Genomic DNA, 15,389 nt, shown 5'->3' with positions numbered 1-15,389 from the left:
AGTACAGTTTTCTCTACTTTTAATAACTCAAGATGTTTCATAACTATGTCGTGGTTTGAGATTTGAGAACAAGCAAACAAGACCACACGAAGCTTAAAGAAGCACAGAACAACTTCATAAAAATATTTTTAGCAATAAAGACCCACAGGACAGAAAAACAGAAAATGCATACGTACTTGACTCAGAGTCCCAGTTTTCTTTTTTTTTTTTCCAGGAGGCGACAGCAGCTTTAAACATTGCCTTCCTCCTGCGTAGGACTATGCACGCACAGTACACAACTGCAGTTCTTGTCCTAAAAGCACTGTGGGCCATTGTTTTGTGAGTGTCTCTTGAGGCCGAGGGAAAATGTTATTGGTGGTCTGAAAGAATAGGTTTTAATATAGACATTTAATTCTCTTTCCATATACTCCATGATTAAAACAAGGTTTGCCCCATGTTCTATTTTTTTTTTTTTTAAGCCATCTTTACTCACATTAACAAAACAGCATACTGACTGTGGCTGTGACTTTGGCGTTGACTGTCTTAAATTTATTTATTTTTAAAATTTATTTTATCTAGGTATAGTTGATTTTTAGTATTGTTTAATTTCTGCTGTACAGCAAGTGACTCAGTTACACATATATGCATTCTTTTTTTCCATTATGGTTTATCACAAGATATTGAATAGTTGCCTGTACTGTATAGTGAGACCTTGCTGTTTATCCATTCTCCATGTAATAGTTTGCATCTACTAGTCCCAAACTCCCAGTTCATCCCTCTCTGGCCTTTAAGAACTACAGATCTGTCCTCTATATGTCTGTGAGTCTATTTGTTTGACTGCCTTCAAGTTTAGATCGAACTTGATTTCTGTCTCTCATATTATATCCAGGTATTGAATGAAATCTGGTTGCACTGACAAAATGTAATATTATTTGTCCTCCCCCAAATCCTAAACTGAATGGCAATATAGTTTATTGATAGATTTAATTGTTTTTAAAATTAGTTTATAAGATTATGAAAAGAATGTACTACTCCTTAGCAATTACTGAAATAAGTAAAACATTTAAATTCACAAAGGCCCTGAACAGTGAAGCAAAAAAAAAAAAATATATATATATATATACACACACACACACACACACACACACGTAAAAATATAAGTATAAATGTAATTTACAAAAGTGAGATTTGGAACATTCAAAGTTATTGCTGTCACTCATGGTAATAATAATGTATCTAGGCTATAGAAATAATATGCATTTTATTTTAAAAATCTGAAAATATAGACAAATACAAAGAAGAAAGTGAAAACATCCTAGATCCAACTTCTGAGATTGTTATAGTTCTGAGAGATTAGAAAGTTGGAAGAGTAGCAGTTTAGATTCAAACTCAGGTTTAACTAGAAACCATATACTTTTTTTTAACTATACTGTGTTGCCTTCTAATATCACTTTAAACTATACTCACTGGGTGCTAGATCAACAAATGTAGTTTCATTCGAAGAAGGCTGAATATGGAACATTCTGATAAGACTTAACACTTACATAAACATAGCCAGAAAAGAAAATGTTAAAATGTTCACACAGATTGGAAGCCTGGGCTTGGGTCCAGTTGTTCTTACGCTAGGATAAATGTCTGAGTTCTGTTGGGATTACATGGTCAGTTCTAATCTATTCAGTTTCACTGACATGAGCTCTTATTATGTGCTGGATACTGTGTGAGGTATTTTATACATACAGCATTTCTCCCCGGTAACTCTGCAAGTTTGGTAATTATTGGCACATACTTTAAAGATGAGAAAACAAAAATAAAGATGAGAAAAATGGAGCTAAGACAGGTTAGGAGACTTATTCTGGTAAATGGTGGAGCCTCATGAGATATGCACCCAGCTCTGTGCACCCCAAAGTTATGTTCCTTGATGTCTGGACAATACTGGATCCCATCCTCAAGGAACTTAGAGTCTAATAGGATATGATATAATTGTAGAAATAACTAAGATATAAGAAAGGATACAAAACCAACCAACCAAGATATAAACAGAGTGTTAGAAGAATTCAGATCCAGACATGCCTATCTAGCTCTGTGTGGGAGTTAGGAATGAGAGGAGATGGAGAGCAGGAAAGCACTCCCATTAAGAGCCTGGATGGGAAAAGGGACTAAAAGGAAGAATGAAAGAGATGTGATGAAGGCTGAGTGGAACAAAATTGAATCAAGAAGAAAAAATAGAAATCTAATGTGTTGGTGACATACAAGGTGTGAGTAAGAAGTAAGGAGGGATAAAATTAGAAAGGCAACTTTGGCTATAATATTTTTGAAGGTTTGAGCCTCGAGGGGAGAAGTTTGTATGTAATTCACCAGGCGGTGAGGCTCCCTGGGAAGTGTCTGAGTAGAGGGAGACCTTAGGAAGATTGATCAGGTGGTAGTATGGAGAGGAAGCAGGCCAGTTCATTGAAAGTCAGTTCCCTTGGCTTTCAGCAAGATACATATTACTATCCTCATTTAAGGATGAAGAAATTGAGGGTCAGAGGGACTAAGTAGCTTGCCCCAGATTACAGTAAATAGAAAAGCCAGGACTTGAATCAAGTCCCTCCAACTCCAGAGCCTCACTCTGTCACTAGACTAACTACTTCAAGTGAGGTCCGTGGACTGAAGTCTCGGCCCCCAGACCACCTGACAACTCATTAGAAATGCAGACCTACTGAGTCAGAATATGCGTTTTCACATGATATACGCCCCCTAAACTACTAGGTGACATTTTTTCCCCTTAGAGTGATCTGTATAATTACTGGAAAAATCATTTAGTTGGCTGCAAATCCAATTGTTTGATAGTTTCCTCACATAAAGAACTATCTAAGGAAAGGGGCCTTCAGGATTTTGTACTCACTGGCAGACAAATCAGGAATTTAAAACCCGAAGTTCTAACTAGCTGTGTGGCCTTGAGCAAGTCCCTTCACCTCTTTGAATTTTAGTTTCCTTATCTGCATAATAGCCTGTAGGAATTAAATAAGGTGATACCTGTGAAAAGAGCTCATACACTGGAAAATCATCATAAACATAAAAAATGCTGTTACTAGGAGATAGAGCAATGAGATACCTTATTAAAAAAAATAGGAAAGAAAAGGAGGGAGGTCAGGGAAAGAGACGAAGGAAGGAAGAAAGGGTAAAAAGAAAAGAGAGGCAAGGACAATATTTAAAAAAAGCAACAGAAGGAAAACCAGTCACTGCCGCAGGGGTTTGGAGAACTTATGGGTAGAAGAAGGTAAAGGAATCTGGGAAATCTAATTTCTGTTCCACATAGGTGTTGATGAAGATACCGTGACCACACCGCACATGGAATTGGGAAGAGTGTTAACAAGGGCCTGTGTGGTCTTGGCCCAAAGTAACAAACTCGAGGCCGGTAAAGTCATAAAAAATTAGTCAGATAGTAATTAAAGGAATGAGAAACAGTTCATCTGAGGAAAAATTACTATAGATTTTTAATCTTGAGCAAAGACGCTTACATACTGAATTAATAATGGAACATTTGTTATCCATTTACTGTAGTTACCACATAAAACCAAGATACACTAATTGATTTCAAGCAGGAGACTCTTTAGCTCAGACAGTGAGGGAGGTTAGACAACGAACACATTAAAAGGAGATTATGGACTCCTCATTCCTAATTCTGTTGGTATGTATTTATTGAAGGCCTACTATTTGCCAGGCATTGTGCTAAGTGTTAGGACTACAAAATGCATAAAACACAGTTTCTTCCTCAATTAAGTAACAATTCAGCAGAAAAAAAGATACACGTTATTATAATGCACCATAAAAAGTGAAAAACTTCATAAAATGGTTATAAATAAGAGGATAGGAAAATTTAGAGGCAAGAAAGTATTAACTTCAGATGTAGAAAGTATCAAGAAAGGCATACTACCTTTTATAAAATTTTATTCTTTGGTCTTCTAAGAATAGAAGACCTGAACTAACCATCTGCTGAGATTCTTTCTTATTTTGTAATACTGTGACTGTTCTTACCATGTTATCAAATAATCGATTAAGTTTGAATACATTTGGAACTGTGGGAAAACTAAGGGAGCAGTAACCCTGGCATCACTTGACTATGGAAAACTATGTCTATACAATATTTCAAAAGTAAGAAAAAACTGAGGAAAAAAAAAGCCTCAAGTTTTAATTCCACCAAACAACCAGTCAGTTTATTGAGACATTAATGTCAATTCATTCTGTTGATTTGTTGGTCCCATGGTGACACAAACCTATAAAGAGAATATAAATGTATAAAAAAACTAATCAATCACTGATCACCCCCCTTCCCTCCTAAATCCATTTAAATTAAAATATTTCTGAGGTAAGGAAGGGGAAGTAATGGTTATAGTATGTACTGTGAAGGTAGTTTGTATGGATGAACAAGTTAAATTTTTTTATACTGGTCACCAGGAAAAATCTGGGAAAAACTGCCTTTCTGCATGTTGTAAAGTTCTGACATAATAAAAATCAAGTGGAATATATTTAAAGAGTTCTAGTATACTGAATCTGCTAATCAGTTATTTGAGCTTTTATCAGTTAAAAGCTTATAAAGAAGAAAATGCTGCAAACCAGAAAATATTTTTTTTCTATTTTTGTAATTGCTGTAAGGCTAAGTAATACACTGAGATAATTTTCGAAGAATTTAGACAGATTAAAGATATCTGGATGGGGGCAAAAACATGTTAGAATTTATCAACAGAATGGAATAGAATGTTAGTCAAAAATTTTTTAATGTAATTTCACATATATAATAGATTAACTGAATATTTTTTGGATGACTATTGATAAATGCATAAGCTCTGGGTTTGCTGAACTTCTGAAGGACATGTGCCTGTAATTGGCCTTTCTCATTTCTGTCTTGTTAACAAGTATATAAATAAGAGAAGGCTTCAGTAATTGGCTCAGAGTTACTAATGAATTAATTAACTTCAGTCTATTTTACCTAACCTTTAATAATAAGAGTCTTTTTATTTTTTTGGTTCAGCAATAGGTCTGACAGACTGAAAAAACAGACATGCAGCAAAGCTCTTGAAAATTAATGAGAAACGAGGAAAGAATCAATGTACATTCTGCTTCCAGAGAACTGACACAAAAAAGACACAATAAACCATGAACAAACACAGTCAGTTTAAAAAATAGGTTAGAAAAAGTGGGCAAATTCAATTATAGAAGTAATTAGAAGATATAGGGCAAGGCTGCCTTTTGGGACTGTGCCAGAAAACATGAATTAATATGAGTGAATAGAAAGAACCCATGTAGTAATTAAGAAGCAATCACCTATGGCAATGAGTACCTGAAAACAGGCTGCAAACTATTAATTCAGTGATCAAAAATATTTTTAGATGATTAATATGGCAAATTTATTTTAAAAGACTAATTTCTGGAAAGATATCAAGACAATAGCACACTATTTGTTCCTCTGGCATTTATATAGCTAATTAAATTTTATAATTTGCAACAACAGTCATTATTATCTGAAAACAGTAAAAGCAATATTTCGCCTCCTTTTTAAAAAACAGTGGTTCTAAAATCATTGTTAAATCCAGCTCCTGCTGTCCTCCTATAAGTGCCTAAGCTTTGACTGTTACATCCTTTCAATGTGCATTTTCCTTATAAGTCTGTGTTTGAGTAACATTAAAAATTTGAATTAATGTACATAGTCTCAAAGGTTTTGTAAGTTCCCATACTTGGGCAGGGATTCCACAAACTGTTTAATTTCAACAATAACAAATAAAAGCAGTTTAATGTACTATTTGTGTATCAAGGACTTTCTTACTTGGTCAACAGAGGTCTGTTACTTCAGTACACACCATTCCTCCCCCTAGAATACAAAGGCATAGACACGTTACAGTGAAGAGTGCTTAACAACACACAGAAGGCTAATGGCTTCTGAAATAGGTGATTATCAGAGACCCGTAGAGCAAGATGAGGGTCTGGCTGGTAATAAATAACCTTGCAATATGAATTATTCTATTTCTACAGCTTTTAAAAAAATGTACATTTCATTTGTTGATCAGAAAAGTCTGGAAAATACTGTTTCTTTGGAAATAACGGGAAGCTACTAAAACGAATCAGTGTCTCTGTGGGGAGTTATTGAACACCTACTAAGGGCCTAAGGCATGAAAGTCAATCCTGAAATGCTAACCTTGTAACAGATATTTATATGTGTATGCATGTATGATTTCCTTTTGGAAGTCAATGAGCAGAAACCTTTGTATGCCATGCTTTAGAGATGCTAGATTTTTAGTTACTAAATTTGTTCATGGAGTATTACTGTTTTTGAGGTTAAGATATTAAATTCATTACCTACAAAATAAGATCAAGCTAGAAACTCACTGAGTGTCCCTGTTGCAGACGACATGGAGGTACAGAGTATAGGTATTTGAGAAGAATAAACATGAGAGGTTTTAACAAGATACCAAATTAAGCTGATATTAGACCTATCCAGTTCTTTAATTATTTGTATTTCTCTTATTTTCTTAAACTAGGTGCTTTTGAAAAAAACATATGAGAGAAAATAGCCTCTAACAGAGGTCTCTCAGTCTCCGAGTTTGCTTCATGTTGTTCAGTATCATAACTTAGGTGTGACAACAGCAGACAGACAACTCTGCCAGCTAGATGATGCTGATGACAGAGAGCTTCCCAAGAGGCAGGCAATTGGGAACTAGTGAAGTGAGTACAGCTTAGAGGTGTAGGGCTGAGGGGCTGCCAGCTGAACAGGACCCACTCACCATGAAATGTTAATGTGTCAATGAAGGCGGAAAGCATGAATGAACTACAAAGAAACTGAAAATGACTCAGCTGGTTGGAAATGGAATTTGGGCTCTTTGCCAAAGTAAGGTGTTTAAGGGCACATGCCCTAACACCTCGGGAATAAAAGGCTGCCCCTGAATTTGAAAAGACAAAATATTTTGAAGAAAGACAAATGGCTTTTTTCATCAGAAATAAACTTCCTTTTTTTCTTTTTTCTTCCTTTCCATACAACATTTTCTGAGTTCCTACTTTTTGCCAGATTCTGGGTTAGGGATGAAGAACAGAGGGAGGGAGAACAGAATATAAAGGTAAATGAGACCCAGCACCTCTTTCAAAGCTGCTGTCCTAGAGGAAGGACAGATGGAAGCAACTGCAATAAAAGATTTTAATAAAATAATTGCAAAAGAGGGGAAGAGGTAACTTGTGGTGATAGTGCAGAGGAAGGAGGCAATTAGTTAGGGGGCTATATAGTAGATCAAAAAAGGTTTTCATAGAAGAGGTGGCAATTATGCCAGTCTTTGAAGAATAATGGTGCTTCCCTAGTGGCTCAGTTGGTAAAGAATCTGCCTGCAATGCAGGAGGCCCCAGTTTGATTCCTGGGTCAGGAAGATCCACTGGAGAAGGAATAGGCTACCCACTCCAGTATTCTTCGGCTTCCCTGGTGGTAAAGGCTTCAGCTAGTAAAGAATCTGCCTGCAATGTGGGACACCTGGGTTCGATCCCTGGGTTGGGAAGATCCTCCTGGAGAAGGGAATGGCTACCCACTCCAGTATTCTGGCTTGGAGAATTCCATGGACTATAGTCCATGGAGTCACAAAGAGTTGGACATGACTGAGCAACTTTTACTTTCACATTTTCTTGAAGAATAATAGGCAGAACTGGAAGAGGAGAATTTTAGCTGGAGGAAACTTTCTTTTATCCTGCTATCATCTCTGACTTCCTCTTTTGCAGATCAAAGTTATTTTAGGAAGAGAAGATAGACAAGACAACCATGATGTGTGTACCTGAGGATGGTGATTGTGCGTGTTGGGGTGGATGGGGAGGAGGATGGGTGTGAGAAGAAAGATTGGGTGGTATGGGGATTTCTTTAGAGTTTATAATATATTGTCCTCATTTACCAAATTTTGCCTCCTCCAGGTTAGTATTTTTTTTTTTCAGACATACTCTTTTTCAATATTTGAATGATGTTTTGATTCTATTTTGATTCCATGTGACTCTCCAATAGCTTTTATTTTTTTATGTTTGATGGCTTAGTCATTTTGGACAATGATAAGTTTCTTATTCTAACTTATAACTTGATTCCTGTGGATTGTGCTATATTTATACTTGTACCTAGTTATTCCTTTATTAATATCTTTTCTTTTTCTCATTAAATATTTAAGTACTTACTACTTGATAAGTATCTTGCTAGGCATAGTTTATTCTTCCCTTGCTTCTAGCTTGGAATATGAAACATGGAAGTTATTTAAAATGCACTATCTAAAAGATCAGACTTATGCATATGGTTCGGAGAAGGCAGTGGCACCCCACTCCAGTACTTTGCCTGGAAAATCCCATGGATGGAGGAGCCTGGTGGCTGCTGTCTATGGGGTCACACAGAGTCGGACACGACTGAAGTGACGCAGCAGCAGCAGCAGCATGCATATGGTTGAATCTTATTCAGTGTTGAACATCAAAACTAATCATGTTTTTGACTGATCTATTAGTCAGTGGGGCCATGTATACTGGTCTACTTAGTTCTTAAGATGTTTTCAAAGGAAGACTATAGAGCAACAGCCTTGTTAAGATAATCACAGCAGACTTATCTTTAAATGGAGAATTTCAGGCTGGTATGAGTCAAAAAATTTCCTATGTACAAAACAAGACTTACTTACTAGATAGTTCAGTTCATTTCACAGTCACTCAGTCGTGTCCGACTCTTTGAGACCCCATGGACTGCAGCACGCCAGGCTTCCGTGTCCATTTACTAGATATATAAAATCTAAACCTCCGTGTCTGTCTAGAGGCTAAGAAAAGTATCATACGTGAGCATTAATTCATTCAGTGGATTTTTAAAGTAGTACTCTGCTAGAAACTAGGGATACAAAAATGATTAAAAATGAGCTTTGCCCTTAAGGAACTTACTCCCACAAGAAATAGATGAGTCAGATAAGTAAATCAGTTATTATAACTGATGAGGTATTAAAGTACAGCTTTCTGTGAAAGCACAAAAAAGGGAGATCTCGATTGGGACAGTAAGGTAAGAAGATAAAATACCAGAGGTAAAAGTTTAGGAACAAGAATTTAATTAGCTGAAGAAGGGCACCAAGGGCCAAGGAAAGGTGATGTATAAAATAGCATGATGAGCTTGGAAATGTCTTTTTGCAAACTTACAAAGAATTGGCTCCGTATTAAAAGAAGGGTGAGTGGAATGGTTAAAATACCCCTTACACAGATCAGACTCTCTCTGAGGTCTTCAGGGCCTTGTCTCATTTCCTTTTTCCTAATTCCTTTTCTTTTGCCCAAGGTTTTTGGATAGAACCGTATCGAAAGTCTAGTCTATGGTAATTTTAGAATTTGAGCTGCTGGCCTGCTGATGGGGTAAGTCAAATGGGCGTTCATGCTAATAACCTAGGTGAGAGCACAGAAGAGCAGTCATGGATGGGATCCCAGTATACTTGTGTGTGCCTCAGCAAGTTGTTGACTGTATGGAAATGATTTCTTTTTCTATGCCAGTGTTTCCTTTTGTCTGAATTCAGAGCCTTGAATAGGCTAACTTGTTGCAAAGGTCTCAAAAGTTTTACTTCATGAACAACATCAAGAAAAGGAGTTGAGACAGTTCTCAGGATTAGCTCTAGTGTATCTAGTATATCACATGGTAAAGGTGCTTATTAGAAATGTCTACTCTACCCACCTAATTCCTTTCCTAATTCCTTATCTTTCAGGAATCAGCTTAAATGACTTTTTTTTTTTTTTTTATGAGAAGCTTTGTCTCATCTTCTGTATTAGATCATGTCCCTCTGTTATATGCTTTCTTAGCACCCTGCAATTTTCCTTTGTAGTGCTGAATATGACTCCAGTTAAATACTAAATTATGTAATTAATGCTTTCACACCAGACTCTTTAAGTAGAATATTAGCTTTATGAGGGCAGGAGCTAGATTTTATGCTGCTGTATCTGCAATGCCTAGCAGCATTCCTGGCTCATAGCAGATGCTCAGTATTGATTTTTTGAAAATAATTCAGTTACTTGTTATCCCAGTTCCATTCAACAAATTGAAAAGTAGCACAGCTTCTAAGTAAAACCAGATCTGTAGATCCTAGAGCTAACGGGAACTCCCAGGAATCTCTCAAAACTAACACAGGCTTCTAGGAGAGTTCAAATGATGGCTCTGGGTTATCTCCTCTTATTATTCTACCTGGCCTCTCCTGATGGTATTTTGGCTCAAAACTAACCCAGCACCTTCTCGTTCATTCGTGTCAGCAACTTGTTATTGTAACTTGCTTGCCTCAGGCCAGAGCTTCCTTCATTATTGAGTGCCAGATATGTTTGTCACTGTGCCAAATACTTGGGATAAAAACTTGGAAAGGCATGGACTTGACCTCAGGAGAGCCATAGGCTGCCATGAAGTGACAAGATCAGAGCAAGCTTCATCAATCTCCAGGGAACCATTGCTTGGAATTAGAAGACCATTGCCCTTTTAGAATAAAGAATTTGATCACTGTGAAAATGCACATCACCTTGGAAATCATAATTATTGTTAGCTGTTATCAAGTACTTCTGCCTTCATATAAATGAAAAATTGAGGAGCAGGTTTTGGCTCCGAGGTGTAGAAGGACAGAGAAAAGGCCTTTGGGAGTGTGAGAAGAAGAGGGACAGGAGAGCTAGTAAGTTGGGAAAGGGGTAAAAATGAAATAGCTAGAGCAACAGTGCCTAGCACATAGTAGACACAATTTACTCAAGGCAGTGCTTGAATAAAGGGCAAGTTTTACCTTAGGCTGTTTCTTTAGGTAGCTAGTGATTTCTGGTTGAGTAAAAGTTTACAAAATAGGAAACAGATGGCTCCAGCTGTTTGGGGTTGACGCCAAATCCCAGTTATGCTCACAAAGTAGGACTTCACAGGGAGACCATACAAGATGTTTTTTTTTTTTTTTTTCTCTTCTACCACCGTGAATTCAAGATTTCCATTTACTCTGGGGTGGTGGGGTGATAAATTGGGAGATTGGAATTAACATGTATGTTCAATTCAGTTCAGTCACTCAGTCGTGTCCGACTCTTTGCGACCCCATGAATCTAGGGCCTCCCTGTCCATCACCAACTCCTGGAGTTCACTCAGACTCACGTGCATCGAGTCAGTGCCACTGATCTCCAGTAGCATATTGGGTGCCTACTGTACTACTATATATAAAATAGTTAACTAATAAGGACCTTTGGTATAGCACGGGGAACTCTACTCTGTAATGGCCTATATGGGAAAAGAATCTTAAAAAACAGTGGATATTTGTATATGTATATCTGATTCACGTTGGTGTACACCTGAAACTAATACAACATTGTAAGTTAGCTATACCCCAATAAAAATTTAAAAGTTCAGTATCAAAAAAAGTTAGCATGATGGTAAAGAATCCACCTGCCAGTGAAGGAGAGACAAGAGACTAGGGTTCAATCCCTGGGTCGGGAAGATCCCCTTGGAAGAGGAAATGGCAGCTGACTCCAGTATTCTTACTTGGAAAATCCTACGGACAGAGGAGCCTGTCAGGCTACAGTCCGTGGTGTTGCAGAGTCAAACATGACTGAGCGACTAAGCACAAATCAAAAAAAAAAAAAAAAAAAAGGTTATATAAAGGAGTCATACACTGTTTTCAAAGGTTCCATGTAAGCTTGAGCTTAGATGCATATGCTGGGTTCTCTTAGCTATTTCAAACATTTTTTTAATCAAAGAAACTCCAATAGACTTAAATTGGTTATGAGAACTAGTGATGATGTTTCAAAAGAGGACAAATATACCATAATGGTGTCTGAATACTAAGATTTTTTTCTATGTCTGTGAGTATAATGCTTGCTTACACATACTAGCAAAGAACACAATTAGCATACTAATTTGATTCTCTACCTAAAGAATGAAGAATTGCTTTGACACAGACAGCTGTCCATGAATGGCTGGGGTGACCTTTGGTCAGTTTTCCATCTGTCTTAGAGTAGTAAAAAGTCCAGATTTAGACACGTTTTAGCTGTATGACCTTGAGCAGCCTTCTTATGTTGCTTTTTCTCAGTATCTTCACCTGTAAAATGGAGGCACATCTAATATCTGACTCATGAGGTGGTAGTACAGGTTAAGTTAGCACCTTGCTTGCAATAGATATACCATATATATATATATTTTTCACTCTAGTCTGAATCTGTGTATTCTGAGGAAGTCTGTAGTAGGTATAGGACTATCTACTTCTACCTGCCTCTAAAGAGAAAGAAGTAGAGAAAGATTTTAATGAATCTATTTTAAGAGAATTCTGCAGCTATGCAGAAATCAGCACTTCTTTTTGCCCTGGCTCCCAGGGATATGAGGCTCCAAGGATAGAGGCACAGGGAGACAGCAAATGATTGCCGTTGGGGAACATCTTAGGCCCATCTCTCCAATGTCATTGGCAGCTTTAAGAATATCAGGTTGACAAATCTAAATAACACCAATTATAATTGAATGACCACAGTTTCTCAATATTGCCCTGTACTAACTTCCCTCTCCTGCCCTTTTCCCCCTCCTTAGACCAGTGGGTCTTAATCTTGGTTACACCTTGGAATCATCTGTGGAGCTTTAAAAACTACCGATGACTTGGTCCCATTCTCAGAGAGTCTGATTTTAATTGTCTTTTTAAAAGCTCTCCAGAAAGTCATTGCACTTTTGAGCACTGAAAATTTCAAAATTAATTTTGTTTTTCAATGTAAAGTCCAAGTTAACCCATGCCAAAAATGCAGTTAATAAAAAGAAATTGAGTCACAGGGCATAGAATTAATTTCATACTATTAAGAATATTTTGGTATCTTAAGGTTATTTGCTGTAAAAGTAAATGGCAACCCACTCCAGTATTCTTGCCTGGAGAATTCTATGGACAGAGGAGCCTAGTGAGCTACTGTCCATGGGATCGAAAAGAGTCAGACACGACTGAGCAACTAAGCAACACACACACACACACACACACACACACACACAGTTATTTAAAATCTAGTTTAATGTAAACACCCTCTGTCCTGCCCCGCCTCATAAAATTAAGGCTGTTGAGCCAACTTGGTATGAAAGGTACCAGGCTGGAAGGAGCAGAGCAGTAGGATTTGATCCTATCATTTACAGAAAGTTTCTTAAGAGGCAGTGGTAGTTCAGAGTGCTCTCTTGCATCTCTGGTTAGCTCTAGGGATCAAAGGATCTCCTCATTTATTAGCTCTTCTTGTTTGGCTGTTAGTTGTGCTAAATGGGTATTTTCAGCCCCACTGTCCACAAGACTTTGGTGTGTGTGTCATGATCTGCTGTGATTGAGATATGTTACAAGAAACGTGAAATGGTAAGTTTTCGGGTTTAAGAATTAATTCCAGAAAACTCAAGGTTATCCTTGTAACAGCGTTGTTTTCACTCACTTGCACACCAGAACAGTATCCTGAATGGGAGAACATGGTGGAGTTACAATTACTATGGGGGACTGTCATTTGACATGTGTCCTTGTGGAACAAAGATTGGGGTTTTGCAAAAAATCCAATCTCCTAAGTCAAAAGCGTTCCTCACTGGGCCTCATTTGCAGCAGTGCATATTAATGGGGGTGGTGGAGGGAGCTGGACAAAGGGGCCTCTCTGTGTTCCAGTGCCCAGTCTTGTTTTTGGGGACAGAGAGGATCTTGTTTTCTTACATTGGGGAAGGAAGCTGGTGTACAAGGTCACACCTTAAGGCATCTTTGAACTGAAAATGGAAAAAACATCTTAAGTAACTCTACCAGGCTTTATCATCACAAAAATCAGTATATAAACAGGTCAAATGTAAACAAAATATTTTTAGGAAAAATAAGGACAAAAGTATTACATACTTAGGGGGTTCCTCTGATAATTTGAGTAATTGTGATCTGACCAGTAATTTTAATATTTTCTGCTGAACATGAAGGAATGGGGTACTCCGTTCAGCTTTTTCATTTGTTAGCTGAACTTGCTAGCTGAATAAAGAGAGAAATTGTCAGTTAGGTAATTTAGATCAACACTTTGTTGTTGTTGTTTTTTGCTTTTTTTTTTGCTTTTCAGGGTTCCTGAGCAGAAGGGAAAATGAGCTTAAACATGAGGCTTGGAGGAGAAAGAAGGGCTGGGGAGAAATATGGTAAGCACTCAATAAGTGGCTGTAGGTGGTTGTCATGGTGGTGATGATAATAAATCTCTCCTGAGAAAGTTTTCAAATCACAGGGAACTTTGATTTTTATGAGTACTTTGATTTTTATGAGTACTGAGCTATTTAAAGTATTATTTATTACTTTTGTGCTTAATTTTTTTTCTAGTAAGGAATTTGAATGCAAGATAAAGAGGGATTTTTGAAAAGCTTAGCATTCTCAAATTGAAATCACTTGAATCATGTTTTTAATTTTCCTTGTTTGTAACAAATGACTTAATTATACTTTGGCATCTTAATTTTCAGCTTCTCAACTTATTAGTGAGTAATACTATGTGGAGTCCTTTGAGTTAAATGGACACAATGTCAAATAAATTTGATTTTATTTTATAATGCAGTCGATTAAATTGGGCAAGTAACATAAAATATATGTTGAAGATTTGATTCCTTGTGGCAGTATGGCAGATGAAGTGAAGGACTTTCAAAAAGTGTGATAGATTGCTGTTACCATCTTATTACTACTAATACTATTAGCAACAAAAAGTTTCAGAAAATTCATGGATACAGCTCAAGAAAAACTTGCTTATGGAGAGAAAATCAGGAATGTTTGGGGGGTACTTCCCTAATCTTTCAAAGCAGACACTATCCTGACTTCCCACAATACATTTGACTGGGTTGCTTCCTGAGACAGAAATCTGCAAGGCCTGGTCTGACACACGGCATTTGTTGCACTGCTAACATTGAAACATGGTATTTTCCTTTCCTTCCAGCTCTTAGTCTTTATTTTACTCTGCTCTTTATTTCACATTGCTTTTTATTTTACACTGACCCTAGGCTATTGGTGGCACTGTATGAAATCTCAGTTTTCTAGTCTAAAGATCTGTCACTGTTTACTGAGCTTGTATTGTCACTAGAGACAGCTTTACATTTTAATACAGTTTCCAGTCCTCTAGGACCCTCTCCCCTGAAACAACTCCAGCTCCCCAGGGCTGCTGCAGAGTGGAGCAGAGAGAGGAGACGCTTTTGTGGACAGTGATGCTGATGGTAGATAACTCCAGCTGTCATTACAAGATCATCCAGATAAGGGGGGGACAATCAAGTAGGGCTTACAGTCCACTTGAGTTTTTCTGATTGTAAAACCAGCCATTTTTCAATTTAAATAATTTAAGGATTCCTGCTTCTCTATACTCTAAGGCTCATTTAGCCTCTTATTAGCTAACTGTTTCTCCAGTTCAAGAGGTAGAAGGGAGGAGTGCAGATTTTTTGTTATTGTTAATTCACAGCAGTGGGTAGTGGTGTG

General features: G+C 37.3%; 1 long non-coding RNA gene across 1 annotated transcript; it reads left to right on the top strand.

Annotated features, from left to right (window-relative positions):
• Positions 1-8,980: 8,980 nt before the first annotated feature.
• On the top strand, positions 8,981-14,073 carry LOC104999993. Its single transcript, XR_826680.1, has 3 exons — positions 8,981-8,998; positions 9,266-9,339; positions 14,011-14,073. It is a non-coding gene; the product is annotated as an uncharacterized LOC104999993 (long non-coding RNA).
• Positions 14,074-15,389: the final 1,316 nt, after the last annotated feature.

Source organism: Bison bison, unplaced genomic scaffold, assembly GCF_000754665.1.
Source record: "Bison bison bison isolate TAMUID 2011002044 unplaced genomic scaffold, Bison_UMD1.0 scf7180017864367, whole genome shotgun sequence".
In the NCBI taxonomy this organism is placed as follows: domain Eukaryota; kingdom Metazoa; phylum Chordata; class Mammalia; order Artiodactyla; family Bovidae; genus Bison; species Bison bison.
The sequence above is the reverse complement of the archived record's forward strand: the minus strand, read 5'-3'. Positions and strand labels throughout refer to the sequence as shown.